Here is an 18,158-nt window from a genome sequence, read left to right as displayed (position 1 = left end):
ATTCAGAGGCAATACCCAAAATCTAGGGTAAATAAATATAATATATTGAATTTGCGCTGAACTGTTGGATAAATGAGCTAAAAAATGAATAATTGAATAATTAAAAATTAATGATTAAAAGACACTTTATTAATATAAAATCATGCAACTAAAAATATAGTTTAGGACGAAAATAGAAGAATAAATTGTCCTCCGATGCTAAAGAGTTGAGTGTATCCGACTTGATGAGTTTAAGTCCTATTGCTAGAAGTGGTGCTATAGATTTGGAGCTAATGGTGGTTGGTGGTAGGCCCTAAATAGAGGGAGGAAGTTTTTTTAGTTATGAGGATAGTGGTTAATCCTGATAAAAGGCCTAAGTATGAGCACGTGTGGTACTTACCCGTATGGGGTAGTGAGAGGAAGGTTCCCGTAATAGTGCCTGGTGTTGCAGAGCCATGCAAATTAAAGTGCAGAAGTGCTGAATACTGGAATATGAAAGGTACAACCGTTATTTGATAGGGTATAGGGGTGTATCTGTAACAGAGTGCCTATTGGTATGGTGATACTAATACCTGATTGTATGTGCGGTGGTGTGTAATAGGCTGATGAGGTATTACAAGAATTAGGCTTCCTCCTTCAGAGGCAGTAGTTTATACTGGGGGGATCCGCATGGATCCTTGCAGATGTTTGGAGTGTATGTTCAGTCAATATGGTATGGTCCTATTTCCAGGATGGTCAGAGCTGGATAGATAGTGCGGGCATGAATAGTTTCTAGCGGACCCTTGTAGCAGCATGATACTGTTGCGGCTGCTGCGGGAGAGAAAGAGGCGCATAGGGAAAGTCTCCAATATCAGATGCCGCGTTCTAGATATAATGCGCAGTCATCAGTATTGGCGAGACCTGTGAAAAGAGTCTTACCTCTGGTAAGTACACAACCTGTGCGTAGCGTTTGCAGTGCTTGCAATGCCTTAGTGCAGAGTGTGTGGGATACAGCTGCTTCAGTGAATATGCCGTCAGTGCGTGGCTGTAAAGGTGTTTTCCCTCGGCGGTATCCGGGGGTCCTGAGGGAAGGCATGTGAGGCAATTCTGGCTGGTAGTGTTGATAAGCAGAGTCCCGGCCGGTGACTCGTGCTTCGGTGGTATGTTGCTCGTTGGCGCGCTTGCTTGTGGAGAGGCAGGCGGAACAAGCAGGACCTGACGTGACATCACATGACTATCATGTGATGAAACAGCTAAGGATAGCTGAGAGGATGGTCCTAGGTGGTGTCTCTGATTCTTATATATGCTAATTCTTAATGTGGGCGTTCTTTTTAATCATTAAATGCAAATAGCTCTATCTCACTGTTCAGCCCTCTCGGTTTCAGTGTGTCCAAATGGAAAATCCATTGACTTTCAATCCGGGACATGAGTTTTAGATGGTCGCCCTGTCGCTAATGTTTTGGCACCGTTTGGATGCCTATTATCTGTGTGCCCTGAATTTTTTCCCCATGTTTTGTTAAGTAATGTTTTGAGAGGGGGGTGGCCTGTGAATTTATTCCTAATGTTCCTGAGATGTTCATTAATTCTTACATGCATTGGTCGCTTGGTACGTCCAATGTATAATTTATGGCATGGGCATCTGAGACCATATATGACTCCCTTAGTAGAACATGTAATGAAATTCATAATAGGGAATTCGTTGTTAAAATTTTTAATGGCTTTGTGATTCTGCATAGGTAGAATTTTGCAGACGGAACATCTTTTGCATGGAAAAAAGCCTTTTAGGCTGTTGAAAAGAAAATGCTCAGTGTGCTGGGGGGCCTCTTTTAAGGGATTTCTAAAAGAAATGACTTCGAAGACGAAGACGTACCAAGCGACCAATGTATGTAAGAATTAATGAACATCTCAGGAACATTAGGAATAAATTCACAGGCCACCCCCTCTCAAAACATTATTTAAAACATGGGGGAAAAATTCATGGCACACAGATAATAGGTATCCAAATGGTGTCAAAACATTGGCGACAGGGCGACCATCTAAAACTCATGTCCCGGATTGAAAGTCAATGGATTTTCCATTTGGACACACTAAAACCGAGAGGGCTGAACAGTGAGATAGAGCTATTTGCATTTAATGATTAAAAAGACCACCCACATTAAGAATTAGCATATATAAGAATCAGAGACACCACCTAGGACCATCCCTGAAGAAGGAAACCGCAACTGTTTCCGAAAAGTGTTGGAATTTTGGTCCTCTCAGCTATCCTTAGCTGTTTCATCACGTCAGGTCCTGCTTGTTCCGTCTGCCTCACCACAAGCAAGCGCGCCAACGAGCAACATACCACCGAAGCCCGAGTCACCGGCCGGGACTCTGCTTATCAACACTACCAGCCAGAATCGCCTCACGTGCCTTCCCTCAGGACCCCCGGATACCGCCGAGGGAAATCACCTCTACAGCCACGCACTGACGGCATATTCACTGAAGCAGCTGTATCCCACTCACGCTGCACTAAGGTATTGCAAGCACTGCAAACGCTACGCACAGACTGTGTACTTACCGGAGGTAAGACTCTTTTCACAGGTCTCGCCAATACTGATGACTGCGCATTATATCTAGACCGCGGCATCTGATATTGGAAACTTTCCCTATGCGCCACTTTCTCTCCCGCAGCAGCCGCAACAGTATCACGCTGCTACAAGGGTCCGCTAGAAACAATTCATGCCCGTACTATCTATCCAGCTCTGACCATCCTGGAAATAGCACCATACCATATTGACTGAACATACACTCCAAACATTTGCAAGGATCTTTGCGGATCCCCCCTGTATAAACTAAAGCCTCTGAAGGAGGAAGCCTAATTCTTGTAATACCTCATCAGCCTATTACACACCACAGCACATACGATCAGGTATTAGTATCACCATACCAATAGGCACTCTGCTACAGATACACCCCTATACCCTATCAAATAACGGTTGTACCTTTCATATTCCAGTGTTCAGCACTTCTGCACTTTAATTGCATGGCTCTACAACACCAGGCACTATTATTTATCCAACAGTTCAGAGCAAATTCAATATATTATATAAATTAAAGAAATTGTTCTCTCGTCCCTGACCAGATGATAAAAATGTCCTCAATATATCTATACCATACCCCAATATATGGATGCCACCACTTATGATCATCCCTGAATATGGTGGTTTCCTCCCACCAGCCCAGAAATAGGTTTGCACACAAGGGGGCACAGGGGCTCTCCATCGCAGTACCCCTGAGCTGGTGGAAGTACTTCCTGTCAAAAAGAAAGAAGTTATGAGTAAGAGTGAATTTTAGGATATCTTCCATGATGTCATTATGTCTGCTATACTCTAATGATCTCGATTTCACGAAATGTCTTACTCCTCTGATACCATCCTCATGCGGTATATTACTGTACAAAGCCTCGATGTCTAGTAAGGCCTGCTCCCCTACATGCATGTATACATGCTCGAGGGTAAACATGTAGGGGAGCAGGGAAAGGGAAAACCATGTTCCAGAGGGATTATTCCAACTGTAAAACCTCAGAACTTACTCCAACTGCAGGACCTCAGGCGGTACTGTGGTAACGTTATACTGTGTGGGGGGAATGACAGTACAATGGGAACTTTACACTGTGTGGGGGGTGATGCTACTGTGCGAACATTATACTGTGTGTGGGTGGATGGCGGTATTGTGGGAACATTATACCATGTGTGGGGGAGATGGCGGTCCTATGGGAACATTATATCGGGTGTGGGAAGGATGGCGGTACAGTGGGAACATTATACTGTGTGGGGGGTTGTAGTAAAGTGGGAACATTATACTGTGTGGGGGGGAATGACAGTACTCTGGGAACTTTATACTGTGTGTAGGGGGTGGGGGGTATTGCGGTCCTGTGGGAACATTATACTGTGTGGGGTGATGGCGGTACTGTGGGAACATTATACTGTGTGAGGAGGAATAACGGTACACTGGGAACATACTATGTGTGGGGGGGATTGCGGCACTGTGGGAACATTATACTGTGTATGGGGGGGATGGCAGTACTGTGGGAACATTATACTGTGTGGGGGGTGGCAGTACTGTGGGAACATTATACTGTGCGTGGGGGGGGGTGGCAGTACTGTGGGAACATTATACTGTGCGTGGGGGGGGGGGATGTACTGTGGGAACATTATACTATGTGTGGGCGGGGGTGGCAGTACTCTGAAAACACTATACAGTGTGTGGATGTAGGTACTGTTTGAACATTATGCTGTGTGGGGTGATGGCAGTACTGTGAGAACATTATACTGTGTGTGGGGGTGATGATGGTACTGTGAGAACATTATACTGTGTGGTGGGATGCTGGTACTGTGGGAACATTATATTGTATGTGGGGGATGGCGGTACTGTGGGAACATTATACTGTGTGGGGGATTGACGTGACTATGTGATCATTTTACTGTGTGGGTGGATTGCTGTACTGTGGGAACATTATAAAAGGTGGAGGTGGTGGCGGTACTGTGGGAACATTACACTGTGTGCAGAATTATTAGGCAAATGAGTATTTTGATCACATGATACTTTTTATACATGTTGACCTACTCCAAGCAGCATAGGCTTGAGAGCCAACTACCAATTAAGAAAATCTGGTGATGTGCATCTCTGTAATGAGGAGGAGTGTTGACTAATGACATCAACACCCTATATAAGGTGTGCTTAATTATTAGTCAACTTCCTTTCCTTTGGCAAAATGGGTCAGAAGAGAGATTTGACGGGCTCTGAAAAGTTCAAAATTGTGAGATGTCTTGCAGAGGGATGCAGCAGTTTTGAAATTTCCAAACTTTTGAAGCGTGATCACCGAACAATCAAGCGTTTCATGGCAAATAGCCAACAGGGTCGCAAAAAGTGTGTTGGCCAAAAAAGGTGCAAAATAACTGCCCATTAATTAAGGAAAATCAAGCGTGAAGCTATCAAGATGCCATTCGCCACCAGTTTTTCCATATTTCAGAGCTGCAACGTTACTGGAGTATCAAAAAGCACAAGGTGTGCGATACTCAGGGAAATGGCCAAGGCAAGGAAGGCTGAAAAACGACCACCTTTGAACAAGAAACATAAGATAAAACGTCAAGAATGGGCCAAGAAATATCTTAAGACTGATTTTTCAAAGGTTTTATGGAATGATGAAATGAGAGTGACTCTTGATGGGCCAGATGGATGGACCAGAGGCTGGATCAGTAAAGGGCAGAGCTCCACTCCGACTCATACACCAGCAAGGTGGAGGTGGGGTACTGGTATGGGCTGGTATCATCAAAGATGAACTTGTGGGACCTTTTCAGGTTGAGGATGGAGTGAAGCTCAACTCCCAGACCTACTGCCAGTTTCTGGAAGACAACTTCTTCAAGCAGTGGTACAGGAAGAAGTCCATATCGTTCAAGAAAAACATGATTTTCATGCAGGACAATGCTCCATCACATGCATCCAACTACTCCACAGCGTGGCTGGTCAGTAAAAGTCTAAAAGAAGAAAAAATAATGACATGGCCCCCTTGTTCACCTGTTCTGAACCCCATAGAGAACCTGTGGTCCATCATAAAATGTGAGATCTACAGGGAGGGAAAACAGTACACCTCTCGGAACAGTGTCTGGGAGGCTGTGGTGGCTGCTGCACGCAATGTTGATCAAAAACAGATCAAGCAACTGACAGAATCTATGGATGGAAGGCTGTTGAGTGTCATCATAAAGAAAGGTGGCTATATTGATCACTATTTTTTTGGGTTTTTGTTTTTGAATGTCAGAAATGTTTATTTCTAAATTTTGTGCACGGATATTGGTTTACCTGGTGAAAATAAACAAGCGAGATGGGATTATATTTGGTTTTTATTAAGTTGCCTAATAATTCGGCACAGTAATAGTTACCTGCACAAACAGATATCCTCCTAAGATAGCCAAATCTAAAAAAAAAAAACACTCCAACTTCCAAAAATATTAAGCTTGGATATTTATGAGTCTTTTGGGTTGATTGAGAACATAGTTGTTGATCAATAATAAAAATAATCCTCTAAAATACAACTTGCCTAATAATTCTGCACATAGTGTATACTATGTGAGGAGGAATAACGGTACACTGGGAACATTATACTATGTGTGGGGGGGATTGCGGCACTGTGGGAACATTATACTGTGTATGGGGGGATGGCAGTACTGTGTGAACATTATACTGTGTGGGGGGGTGGCAGTACTGTGGGAACATTATACTGTGCGTGGAGGGGTGGTGTACCTTGGGAACATTATACTATGTGTGGGCGGGGGGTGGCAGTACTCTGAAAACACTATACAGTGTGTGGATGTCGGTACTGTTTGAACATTATGCTGTGTGGGGGGGTGGCAGTACTGTGAGAACATTATACTGTGTGGTGGGATGCTGGTACTGTGGGAACATTATATTGTATGTGGGGGATGGCGGTACTGTGGGAACATTATACTGTGTGTGAGGGATGGCGGTACTGTGGGAACATTATACTGTGTGGGGGGATGGCGGTACTGTGGGAACATTATACTGTGTGTGGGGGGATGGCGGTAGTGTGGAAACATTATACTGTGTGTGGGGGGATGGTGGTACTGTGGAAACATTATATCATGTGTGGGGGGATGGCGGCACAGTGGGAACATTATATTGTGTGGGGTGGATAACTGAGTACTGTGGGTACATTATACTGTGTGATGGGGAATGACGGTACACTGGGAACATTATACTATGTGTGTGTGTGTGTGGGGGGGGGTGACGGTACTCTGGGAACATTATACTGTGTGGGGGGGGCTGACACTACTGTGTGAACATTATACAACCCCTGGCAAAAATTATGGAATCACTGGGCTCGGAGGATGTTCATTCAGTTGTTTAATGTTGTTGAAAAAAAAGCAGATCACAGACATGGCACAAAACTAAAGTCATTTCAAATGGCAACTTTAGGGCTTTAACCCCTTTAAAGCCCATGACGTATTATTACGCGTCTGTGCCCTGGGCTTTAAGAGCCTGACCCGTATTAGTACGTCATGGCGATCGCGCGCGCACACAGGCTGTGCGGGCGCGATCGTCGCCGGGTGTCAGCTGATTGTCACAGCTGACATCCGGTACTATGTGCAGGGAGCGGTTCCGCACCGCTCCCGGCACATTAACCCCCGCAATGCTGCGATCGAACTCGATAACAGCATTGCGGTGGCTAAGGTGAGGTGATCGGTATACTCACCTCCTCTTCCGGCCACCAGCGCTGTCTGCCGCTGCTTCCCGGATGTTGCCATGACGACCCGATGTCATCATGACAACATCCGGGTCACCAGACAGCAGGAAGATTTTTTAGTCATGCGCAGTACATGACCAAACTATCTTCTCACTGTGCAGCGCTAACAGCCTGCATGGCACAAGGATGGTGCGCCCTCCCTATGCTATGCAGACTATCAGAATTAAAAAAGTGAAAGTCCCATAGTGGGACAAAGTAAACAAATAAAAAAACGGTCAGAAAGTGAAAAAAAAAAAAAATAAATAAATAAATTGTAAAAATATTTTAAAAAAAATAAATAAATAATCCACCAAAAATAAAAATATAATGTACCCATCAATAAATATTATTATGAAAAAACAAGCAATAAAAGTACACATATTTGGTATGGCCGCATACGGAACGACCTGACCTATAAAATTGTCCCACTAGTTAACCCCTTCAGTGAACACGGTAAAAAAAAAAAAGAAGCAAAAAACAAACAATGCTTTATCATCATACCGCCAAACAAAAAATGGAATAACACGCGATCAAAAAGACGAATATAAATAAAAATGGTATCGCTGAAAACGTCATCTCGTCCCGCAAAAAACAAGCCGCCATACAGCTCCATCAGCCGAAAAATAAAAAAGTTATAGCTCTCAGAATAAAGCGATGCAAAAAAATATTTTTTTCTATAAAATAGCTTTTATTGTGTAAAAGCGCCAAAACATAGAAAAAAGATATAAATGTGGTACCACTGTAAACGTACTGACCTGAAGAATAAAGCTACCTTATCAATTTTACCACATGAGGAGTAGAATAAAAAATTTAAAAAAAAAACAATTCCCGAATTGTTGGTTTTTGATTATTCTGCCTCCCAAAAACTGGAATAGAAAGCAATCAAAAAATGTCACGTGCCTGAAAATGGCACCAATAAAAACGTCAACTCATCCCGCAATAAACAAGCTGTCACATGACTCTGTCGGCCAAAATATGGAAAAATTATAGCTCTCAAAATATGGCGATGCAAAAACTAGATTTTACAAAATATGTGTCTTTTAGTGTGTGATAGCTATCAATCATAAAAACCCGATATGATTCTGGAATCTCTGCAGTCGCACCGACCCGAAGAATAAAGTCATTTAATCACTTATACCGCACTAGGAACGGGGTAAAAAATAAACGCTAGGGCTGGGGTTAGGGTTGTTTTTTTTTTTTTTTTTTAAAAAAAAGATGACAATATGGCAACTAGTGTTGAGCACAAGTGCTCGCTACTTGAGTTTGCATCGGGTGCTCGAGTATGCATTGAGTATCGCGGGTGCTCGAGTCTCCGCCCCATATGCTTCGCGGCCAAAAAAAACTTGCGGGGATTGCCTGCCATGCACGAGCGATCCCCGCATGTTTGTTTTTGGGTGTCTAATAACCGTGAAACATGCGGGCGGGGACTCGAGCACGTCACTCGAGCACACGCAATACATGGTGCATACCTGAGTACCCGATGCAAACTCAAGTAGTGAGCACTTGCGCTCAAGACTAATGACAACTTATTCAATATGATGACCTAATGTTATCAAATTCTGTTTCATACCTCTGGGTTCAAAATGTTTACTATACACCTTGATAAAATCCTTGTGGGGTGTAGTTTCCAAAATGGGGTCACTTGTGGGGGATTTCCACTATTTAGGCACATCAGGGGCTCTCCAAACGCGACATGGCATCCGCTCTCGAATCCAGCCGATTTTGCGTTCAAAAAGTCACACAGTGCTCCTTCCCTTCTGAACTCTGCCGTGCGCCCAAACACTGCATTTTCCCCACATATGGGGTATTGGCGTACTCAGGAGAAATTGCACAAAAGCTTTTGGGGTCCATTTTCTCCTCTTACCCTTGTGAAAATAAAAAAATTGGGGCTAAAACATCATTTTTGTGGAAAAAGTTTGATTTTTTTATTTTCACGGCTCCATGTTAGAAACTTCTGTAAAGCACTTGGGGGTTCAAGGTGCTCACCATACATCTAGATAAGTTCCCTGAGGGGTCTAGTTTCCAAAAATGGTGTCACTTGTGGGGGGGTTTACACTGTTTAGGCACATCAGGGGCTCCCCAAATGCAACATGGCGTCCGCTAATTATTCAAGCAAATTTTACATTTAAAAAGTCAAATGGCGCTCCTTCCCTTCCGAACCCTGCCGTGCGCCCAAACAGTGCTTTTTCCCCACATATGGGGTATCTGCATGCCCAGGGGAAATTTCACAACAAATTTTGGGGTCCATTTTTTCCTGTTACCCCTGCGAAAATAAAAAAACTTGGGTCCAAAGTAACATTTTTGTGAAAAAAGTTAAATGTTCATTTTTTTCTTCCACATTCCAAAAATTCCTGTGAAGCACCTGAAGGGTTAATAAAGTTCTTGAATGTGGTTTTGAGCACCTTGAGGGGTGCAGTTTTTAGAATGGTGTGACTTTTGGGTATTTTCTGTCATAAAGACCCCTCAAAGTGACTTTAAATATGATGTGGTCCCTAAAAAATGGTTTTGTAAATTTTGCTGGAAAAATGAGAAATCGCTGGTCAACTTTTAACCCTTATAGCTCCCTAATAAAAAAAAAATTTGCTTCTAAAATTGTGCTGATGCAAAGTAGACATGTGGGAAATGTTATTTATTAACTATTTTGTCTGACATATCTCTGATTTAAGGGGATAAAAATTCAAATTTTGAAAATTGCTAAATTTTTGCCAAATTTCCATTTTTTTCACAAATAAACGCAAGTGATAGCGAAGAAATTTTACCACAATCATGAAGTACAATATGTCACGAAAAAACAGTCTCAGAATCTGGGGGATCCGTTGAAGCATTCCAGAGTAATTACCTCATGTGAGTCACAGTGGTCAGAATTGTAAAAATTGGCCTGGTCATTAACGTGCAAACTACCTTGGGTTGTAAAGGGGTTAAGAAACACTAAAAGAAATCAAGATTAACCCCTTAAGCCCCGGAGCATTTTTCGTTTTTGCATTTTCGTTTTTGCTCCCCTTGTTCCCAGAGCCATAGCGTTTTTATTTTTTGGTCAATATGGCCATGTGAGGGCTTATTTTTTGCGGGACGAGTTGTGCTTTTCAACGCCATTACTAGTTTTATCATATCCTCTACGGGAAAACGGGAAAAAAATTCCAAGTGCGGTAAAATTGCAAAAAAAGTGCAATACCACAGTTGTTTTTTATTTATTTATTTTACCATGTTCACTGAATGCTAAAACTGACCTGCCCTTCTTATTCTACAGGTCATTACGAGTTCATAGACACCAAACATGTATAGGTTCTTTTATATCTAAGTGGTGAAAAAAAATTCCAAAATTTGGTAAAAAAAAAAAAATAAAAAAATAGAGCCATTTTCTAAGACCCGTAGCGTCTCCATTTTTCGTGATCTGGGGCTGGTTGATGGCTTATTTTTTGCGTGCCAGGCTGACGTTTTTATTGATAACATTTGGGGTAGATCCGATGTTTTGATCGCCCGTTATTGCATTTTATTGCAATTTTGCGGCGACCAAAAAACGTAATTCTGGCGTTTAGAATTTTTTTCTCGCTACGCCGTTTACCGATCGGAATAATTCTTTTTTTATATTGATAAATTGGGCGATTCTGAACGCGGCGATACCAAATATGTGTATGTGGTTTTTTTTTTTTATATATATTTTATTTTGAATGGGGCGAAAGGGGGGTGATTTAAACTTTTATATTTTTTTATTTTTTTTTATATTTTTAAAAACTTTTTTTTTTTTACTTTTTGCATGCTTCTATAGTCTCCATAGGAGACTAGAAGCAGCAACTATCCGATCACCTCTGCTACATACAGGGGACGAGCAGATCCCCTGCATGCAGCAGAAATGGTCCTGTGCTATGAGCGCCGACCACTAGGTGGCGCTCATAGCGACAAGATCATGACAACCACAGGCGTCTGCTGCAGACCCTGGGTTGTCATGCACGCCCATCGGCGACCCGCGATCACGTGACGGGGTCGCCGGTGGGCGGGGCTTATGACGCGCTACCCGGAAGCGCGCGTTAAATGCTGCTGTCGGAGATTGACAGCAGCATTTAACTGGTTAACAGCCGCGGGTGGATCGCGATTCCACCCGCGGCTGTTGCGGGCACATGTCAGCTGTAAGAATCAGCTGACATGTGCTCCGTTCAGTGAGGGCTCAGCGCAGCAGCCCTCACTGAACGGAGGGTACGCAAATATGCGTACTAATACGTCCCCGGTAAGTAAGGGGTTAAAAACGTGGTACTCAGTAAGGGTAATTTTTTTCAGACCAAGCAGAGGGAAAAAAAATATGGAATCACTCAATTCTGAGGAAAAAATTATGGAATCATGAAAAACAAACACACAAAAGAACACTCCAATACATCACTAGTATTTTGTTGCACCACCTCTGGCTTTAATAACAGCTTGCAATCTCTGAGGCATGGACTTAATGAGTGACAAACAGTACTCTTCATCAATCTGGCTCCAACTTTCTCTGATTGCTGTTGCCAGATCAGCTTTGCAGGTTGGAGCCTTGTCATGGACCATTTTCTTCAACTTCCACCAAAGATTTTCAATTGGATTGAGATCCGGACTATTTGCAGGCCATGACATTGACCTTATGTGTCTTCTTTCAAGGAATATTTTCACCGTTTTTGCTCTATGGCAGGATCTATTATCATCTTGAAAAATGATGTCATCATCCCCAAATATCCTTTCAATTGATGGGATAAGAAAACTGTCCAAAATATCAATGTAAACTAGGGCATTTATTGAAGATGTAATGACAGCCATCTCCCCAGGGCCTTTACCTGACATGCAGCCCCATATCATCAATGACTGTGGAAATTTGCATGTTCTCTTCATTAAGTTCATTAAGTCATCTCTATAAATCTCATTGGAACGGCACCAAACAAAAGTTCCAGCATCATCACCTTGCCCAATGCAGATTCGTGATTCATCACTGAATATGACTTTCTTCCAGTCATCCACAGTCCACTTTTCCTTAGCCCATTGTAACCTTGTTTTTTTTCTGTTTAGGTGTTAGTGGTGGCTTATGTTTAGCTTTTCTGTATGTAAATCCCATTTCCTTTAGGTGGTTTCTTACAGTTCGGTCACAGACATTGACTCCAGTTTCCTCCCATTCATTCCTCATTTGTTTTGCTGTGCATTTCCTGTTTTGGAGACATACTGCTTTAAGTTTCCGGTCTTGACGCTTTGATGTCTTCCTTGGTCTACCAGTATGTTTGCCTTTAACCCCTTTAAAGCCCATGACGTACTAATACGCATCTGTGCCCTGGGACTTAAGAGCCTGACATGTATTAGTACGTCATGGCGATCGCGCGCGCACACAGGCTGTGCGGGCGCGATCGCCGCCGGGTGTCAGCTGATTGTCACAGCTGACACCCGGTACTATGTGCAGGGAGGCCTCCCGCACCGCTCCCGGCACATTAACCCCCGCAATGCTGTGATCGAAGTTGATGGTAGCACGGCGGTGGCTAAGGGGAGGTGATCGCAATACTCACCTCCTCTTCCGGCTCCAGCGCTGTCTACCGCGGCTTCCCGGGTGTCGCCATGACGACCCGATGTCTTCATGACAACATCCGGGTCACCAGACAGCAGGAAGATTTATTGGTCATGCGCAGTACATGACCAAACTATCTTCTCACTGTGCAATGCTGACAGCCTGCATAGCACAGGGATGGTGCTCCATCCCTATGCTATGCAGGCGATCAGAATAAAAAAAGTGAAAGTCCCATAGTGGGACAAAGTAAACAAATAAAAAAAACTCTGTCTAAAAGTGAAAAAAAAAAAAATAATAATAATAATTGTAAAAATATTAAAAAAAAAAAAAAATAATAATCCACCAAAAATAAAAATATAATGTACCCATCAATAAATATTATTATGAAAAAAAAACAAAAACAAACAATAAAAGTACACATATTTGGTATCGCCGCGTCCGGAACGACCTGACCTATAAAATTGTCCCACTAGTTAACCCCTTCAGTGAACATGGTAAAAAAAATAAATAAATAAATAAAAAACGAAGCAAAAAACAATGCTTTATCATCATACCGCCAAACAAAAAATGGAATAACACGCGATCAAAAAGACTAATATAAATAAAAATGGTACCACTGAAAACGTCATCTTGTCCCGCAAAAAACAAGCCGCCATACAGCTCCATCATCCGAAAAATCTAAAAGTTATAGCTCTCAGAATAAAGCGATGCAAAAAAATTATTTTTTCTATAAAATAGCTTTTATTTTGTAAAAGCGCCAAAACATAGAAAAACTATATAAATGTGGTACCGCTGTAAACGTACTGACCCGAAGAATAAAGCTGCCTTATCAATTTTACCACATGCGGAGTAGAATAAAAAAAAATTAAAAAAAAACAATTCCTGAATTATTGGTTTTTGTTTATTCTGCCTCCCAAAAGCTGGAATAGAAAGTGATCAAAAAATGTCACGTGCCTGAAAATGGCACCAATAAAAACGTCAACTCATCAAGCAATAAACAAGCCGTTACTGGACTCTGTCGGCCAAAATATGGAAAAATTATCGCGCTAAAAATATGGAGATGCAAAAACTAGATTTTACAAAATATGTGTCTTTTATTGTGTGACAGCTGTCAATCATAAAAACCCGATATCATTCTGGTATCTCTGTAGTCGCACCAACCCGAAGAATAAGGTCATCTAATCACTTATACCGCACTAGGAACGGCGTAAAAAATAAACTCTAGGGCTGGGGTTGGGATTAGGGTTGTGCTAATGTTAGGGTTGGGGTTAGGCTAGAGTTAGGGTTGGATGTTTTTTTTTTCAAAAGTAAAAAAAAAAAAGATGACGATATGGCGACTAGTGTTGAGCGCAAGTGCTCGCTACTTGAGTTTGCATCGGGTGCTCGGGTATGCATTGAGTATCGCGGGTGCTTGAGTCTCCGCCCCATATGCTTCGCGGACAAAAAAAACCTCCAGGATTGCCTGCCATGCATGAGCGATCCCCGCATATTTTTTTGGGGGGGGGTGTCTAATAACCGTGAAACATGCGGGCGGGGACTCGAGCATTTCACTTGAGCACCAGTGATACATGGTGCATACCTGAGTACCCGATGCAAACTTAAGTAGTGAGCACTTGCGCTCAAGACTAATGACAACATATTCAATATGATGACCTAATGTTATCAAATTCTGTGTCGTACCTCTGGGTTCAAAATGTTTACTATACACCTTGATAAAATCCTTGAGGGGTGTAGTTTCCAAAATGGGGTCACTTGTGGGGGGTTTCCACTATTTAGGCACATCAGGGGCTCTCCAAACGCGACATGGCGTCCGCTCTCGATTCTAGCCGATTTTGCGTTCAAAAAGTCACACAGTGCACCTTCCCTTCTGAACTCTGCCGTGCGCCCAAACACTGTATTTTCCCCACAAATGGAGTATTGGCGTGCTCAGGAGAAATTGCACAATAGATTTTGGGGTCCATTTTCTCCTCTTACCCTTGTGAAAATAAAAAAATTGGGGCTAAAACATCATTTTTGTGGAAAAAGTTTGATTTTTTTTATTTTCACAGCTCCATGTTATAAACTTCTGTAAAGGACTTGGGGGTTCAAGGTGCTCACCACACATCTAAATAAGTTCCCTGAGGGGTCTAGTTTCCAAAATGGTGTCACTTGTGGGGGGTTTCCACTGTTTAGGCACATCAGGGTCACATCCGCTAATTATTCAAGCAAATTTTACATTCAAAAAGTCAAATGGCGCTCCTTCCCTTCCGAACCCTGCCGCGCGCCCAAACAGTGGTTTTCCCCCACATATGGGGTATCTGCTAACTCAGGAGAAATTGCACAACTAACTGCATAGTGCAATTTCTTCTGTTACCCTTATGAAAATGCAAAAGTGGGGGCTGAAAAACATTTTTGTGGGAAAAATGTGAACATTTATTTTTACGGCTCAATGTTATAAACTTCTGTAAAGGACTTGGGGGTTCAAGGTGCTCACCACACATCTAGATAAGTTCCCTGAGGGGTCTAGTTTCCAAAATGGTGTCACTTGTGGGGGGTTTCCACTGTTTAGGCACATCAGGGGCTCCCCAAATGCAACATGGTGTCCGCTAATTATTCAAGCAAATTTTACATTTAAAAGGTCAAATGGCGCTCCTTCCCTTCCGAACCCTGCCGTGCGCCCAAACAGTGTTTTTCCCCCACATATGGGGTATCTGCGTGCCTAGAGGAAATTGCACAACATATTTTGGGGTCGATTTTTTCCTGTTACCCCTGCGAAAATAAAAAAAATTGGGTCTAAAGTAACATTTTTGTGAAAAAAGTTAAATGTTAATTTTTTTCTTCCACATTCCAAAAATTCCTGTGAAGCACCTGAAGGGTTAATAAAGTTCTTGAATGTGGTTTTGAGCACGTTGAGGGGTGCAGTTTTTAGAATGGTGTCACTTTTGGGTATTTTCTGTCATAAAGACCCCTCAAAGTGACTTTAAATATGATGTGGTCCCTAAAAAAATGGTTTTGTAAATTTTGTTGGAAAAATGAGAAATCGCTGGTCAACTTATAACCCTTATAGCTCCACAATAAAAAAAAATTTTGGTTCCAAAATTGTGCTGATGTAAAGTAGACATGTGGGAAATGTTATTTATTAACTATTTTGTGTGACATATCTCTCTGATTTAAGGGCATAAAAATTCAAATTTTGAAAATTGCAAAATTTTCGCCAAATTTCAGTTTTTTTCACAAATAAACGCAAGTGATATCGAAGAAATTTTACCACAATCATGAAGTACAATATGTCACGAAAAAACATTCTCAGAATCAGGGGGATCCGTTGAAGCATTCCAGAGTAATTATCTCATAAAGTGACAGTGGTCAGAATTGTAAAAATTGGCCTGGTCATTAAAGTGCAAACCACCTTGGGTTGTAAAGGGGTTAACAACCTTCCCATGTTGTTTGTATTTGGTCCAGATTTTAGACACAGCTGACTGTGAACAACCAACATCTTTTGCAACATTGCATGACGATTCTTCTTCTTTTAAGAGTTTGAAAATCCTCTCCATTGTTTCAATTGGCATCTCTCGTGTTGGAGCCATGATTCATGTCAGTCCACTTGGTGCAACAGTTCTCCAAGGTGTGATCACTCCTTTTTAGGTGCAGACTAAACAGCAGATCTAATTTGATGCAGGTGTTAATTTTGTAAATGAAAATTTACAGGGTGATTCCATAATTTTTTCCTCAGAATTGAGTGATTCCATAATTTTTTCCCTCTGCTTGGTCTGAAAAAAATTACCCTTACTGAGTACCACATTTTTAATCTTGATTTCTTTTAGTGTTTCTTAAAGCCATAAAGTTGCCATTTGAAATGACTTTAGTTTTGTGTCATGTCTGTCATCTGCTTTTTTTCAACAACATTAAACAACTGAATGAACATCCTCCGAGCCCAGTGATTCCATAATTTTTGCCAGGGGTTGTACTGTGTGTGTGTGGGGGGGGGGGATTGCGGTACTGTGGGATTATACAGTGTGTGTGGATGTTGGTACTGTGGGAACATTATACTGTGTGGGTGGATTGCGGTACTGTGGGAACATTATACAGTGTGTGGGTGTCGAAGCTACTGCGTGAACATTATAGTGTGTGTGGGGAGATTGAGGTACCGTGGAAACATTATACTATGTGTGAGGGGATGGAGGTACTGTGGGAACATTATACTGTATGGGGGAGGGTGACGGTACCGTGGGAATATTATACTGTGTGGTGGGATGCTGGTACTGTGGTAACATTATATTGTATGTGAGGGGTGGCAGTACTGTGGGAAATTTATACTGTGTGGGGGCATCATACATATTGCCTAAGGTAAGATACACACTGCTGTATTTCTCTTGCAATGATCACATCGCACTGAATGGACTGGCCCGACACCTATCCTGATCCGACCATGATGGATTTCAATGCAGCTGTCAAGCTCAGGTCAGAAGAGGTGCCGGACAGCATGATGCGATCTTCACAAGAGAAATACGGCCGGCCGTATGGCTCTGCCCTAAGGGGCATAACGGGGGCCTTACACTGTGTGGGGGGCATCATACATCCTGTATAAGGGGCATAACTGGGGCATTACACTGTGTGGGGGCATCATACATCCTGTATAAGGGGCATAATGGGGGCCTTACACTGTGTGGGGGGCATCATACATCCTGCATAATGGGCATAATGGGGGCATCATAAATCCTGCATAAGGGGCATAATGGGGGCATTACACTGTGGGGGCATCATACATACTGCATAAGGGGCATAATGGGGGCATCATAAATCCTGCATAAGGGGCATAATGGGGGCATTACACTGTGGGGGGCATCATACATACTGTATAAAGGGCATAATGGGGGCATTACACTGTGGGACCAGTAATGGGGCCCTGTACTATGAGAACAATACGTTTCCTCCCTTCCTGTCTCCATAGTTGGGTCGTATGTATCTATTACAGGAAACAGAACAAAAACCTTATGATTCTTATAAAGGGGCAACACAAGACCCCAAAAGAGTCTCCGTGCTGAAGGGGTTAATGCCCCCTGCGCCCAGTAATGAGGGCTCTCCACATACCTCCACCTGCAGAGCCGCCACCACATATATGGCTGTTCTGTGCACACAGGACCTGTGATGAGGTCACAGGAGGGGAGGAGTCAGGGGTCACATGATCAGGGGCCTCAGTGGATGCAGGACTCTGCTGTGCTGGTTGTCATGGTGCTGGATGAGCTGAAGTTTATGTGTGGGGTCAGGAGGGGTTTACAGTGTGGATGTAGCAGAGCCGTGTGTGTACGAGGTGTACGGAGCAGAGCCGCGTGTGTACGAGGTGTACGGAGCGGAGCCTCGTGTGTACGAGGTGTACGGAGCAGAGCCGCGTGTGTACGAGGTGTACGGAGCGGAGCCGCGTGTGTACGAGGT

General features: G+C 42.8%; 1 pseudogene; it reads right to left on the bottom strand.

Moving 5' to 3' along the window:
• Positions 1-17,877, bottom strand: part of LOC141270596 (uncharacterized) — a 119,206-nt pseudogene extending 101,329 nt beyond the window's left edge.
• Between the last annotated feature and the right edge of the window lie 281 nt (positions 17,878-18,158).

Source organism: Phyllobates terribilis, unplaced genomic scaffold (assembly GCF_046119375.1).
Source record: "Phyllobates terribilis strain yellow unplaced genomic scaffold, ASM4611937v1 Scaffold_5__5_contigs__length_657084704, whole genome shotgun sequence".
Taxonomy (NCBI): Eukaryota; Metazoa; Chordata; class Amphibia; order Anura; family Dendrobatidae; genus Phyllobates; species Phyllobates terribilis.
The sequence above is the reverse complement of the archived record's forward strand: the minus strand, read 5'-3'. Positions and strand labels throughout refer to the sequence as shown.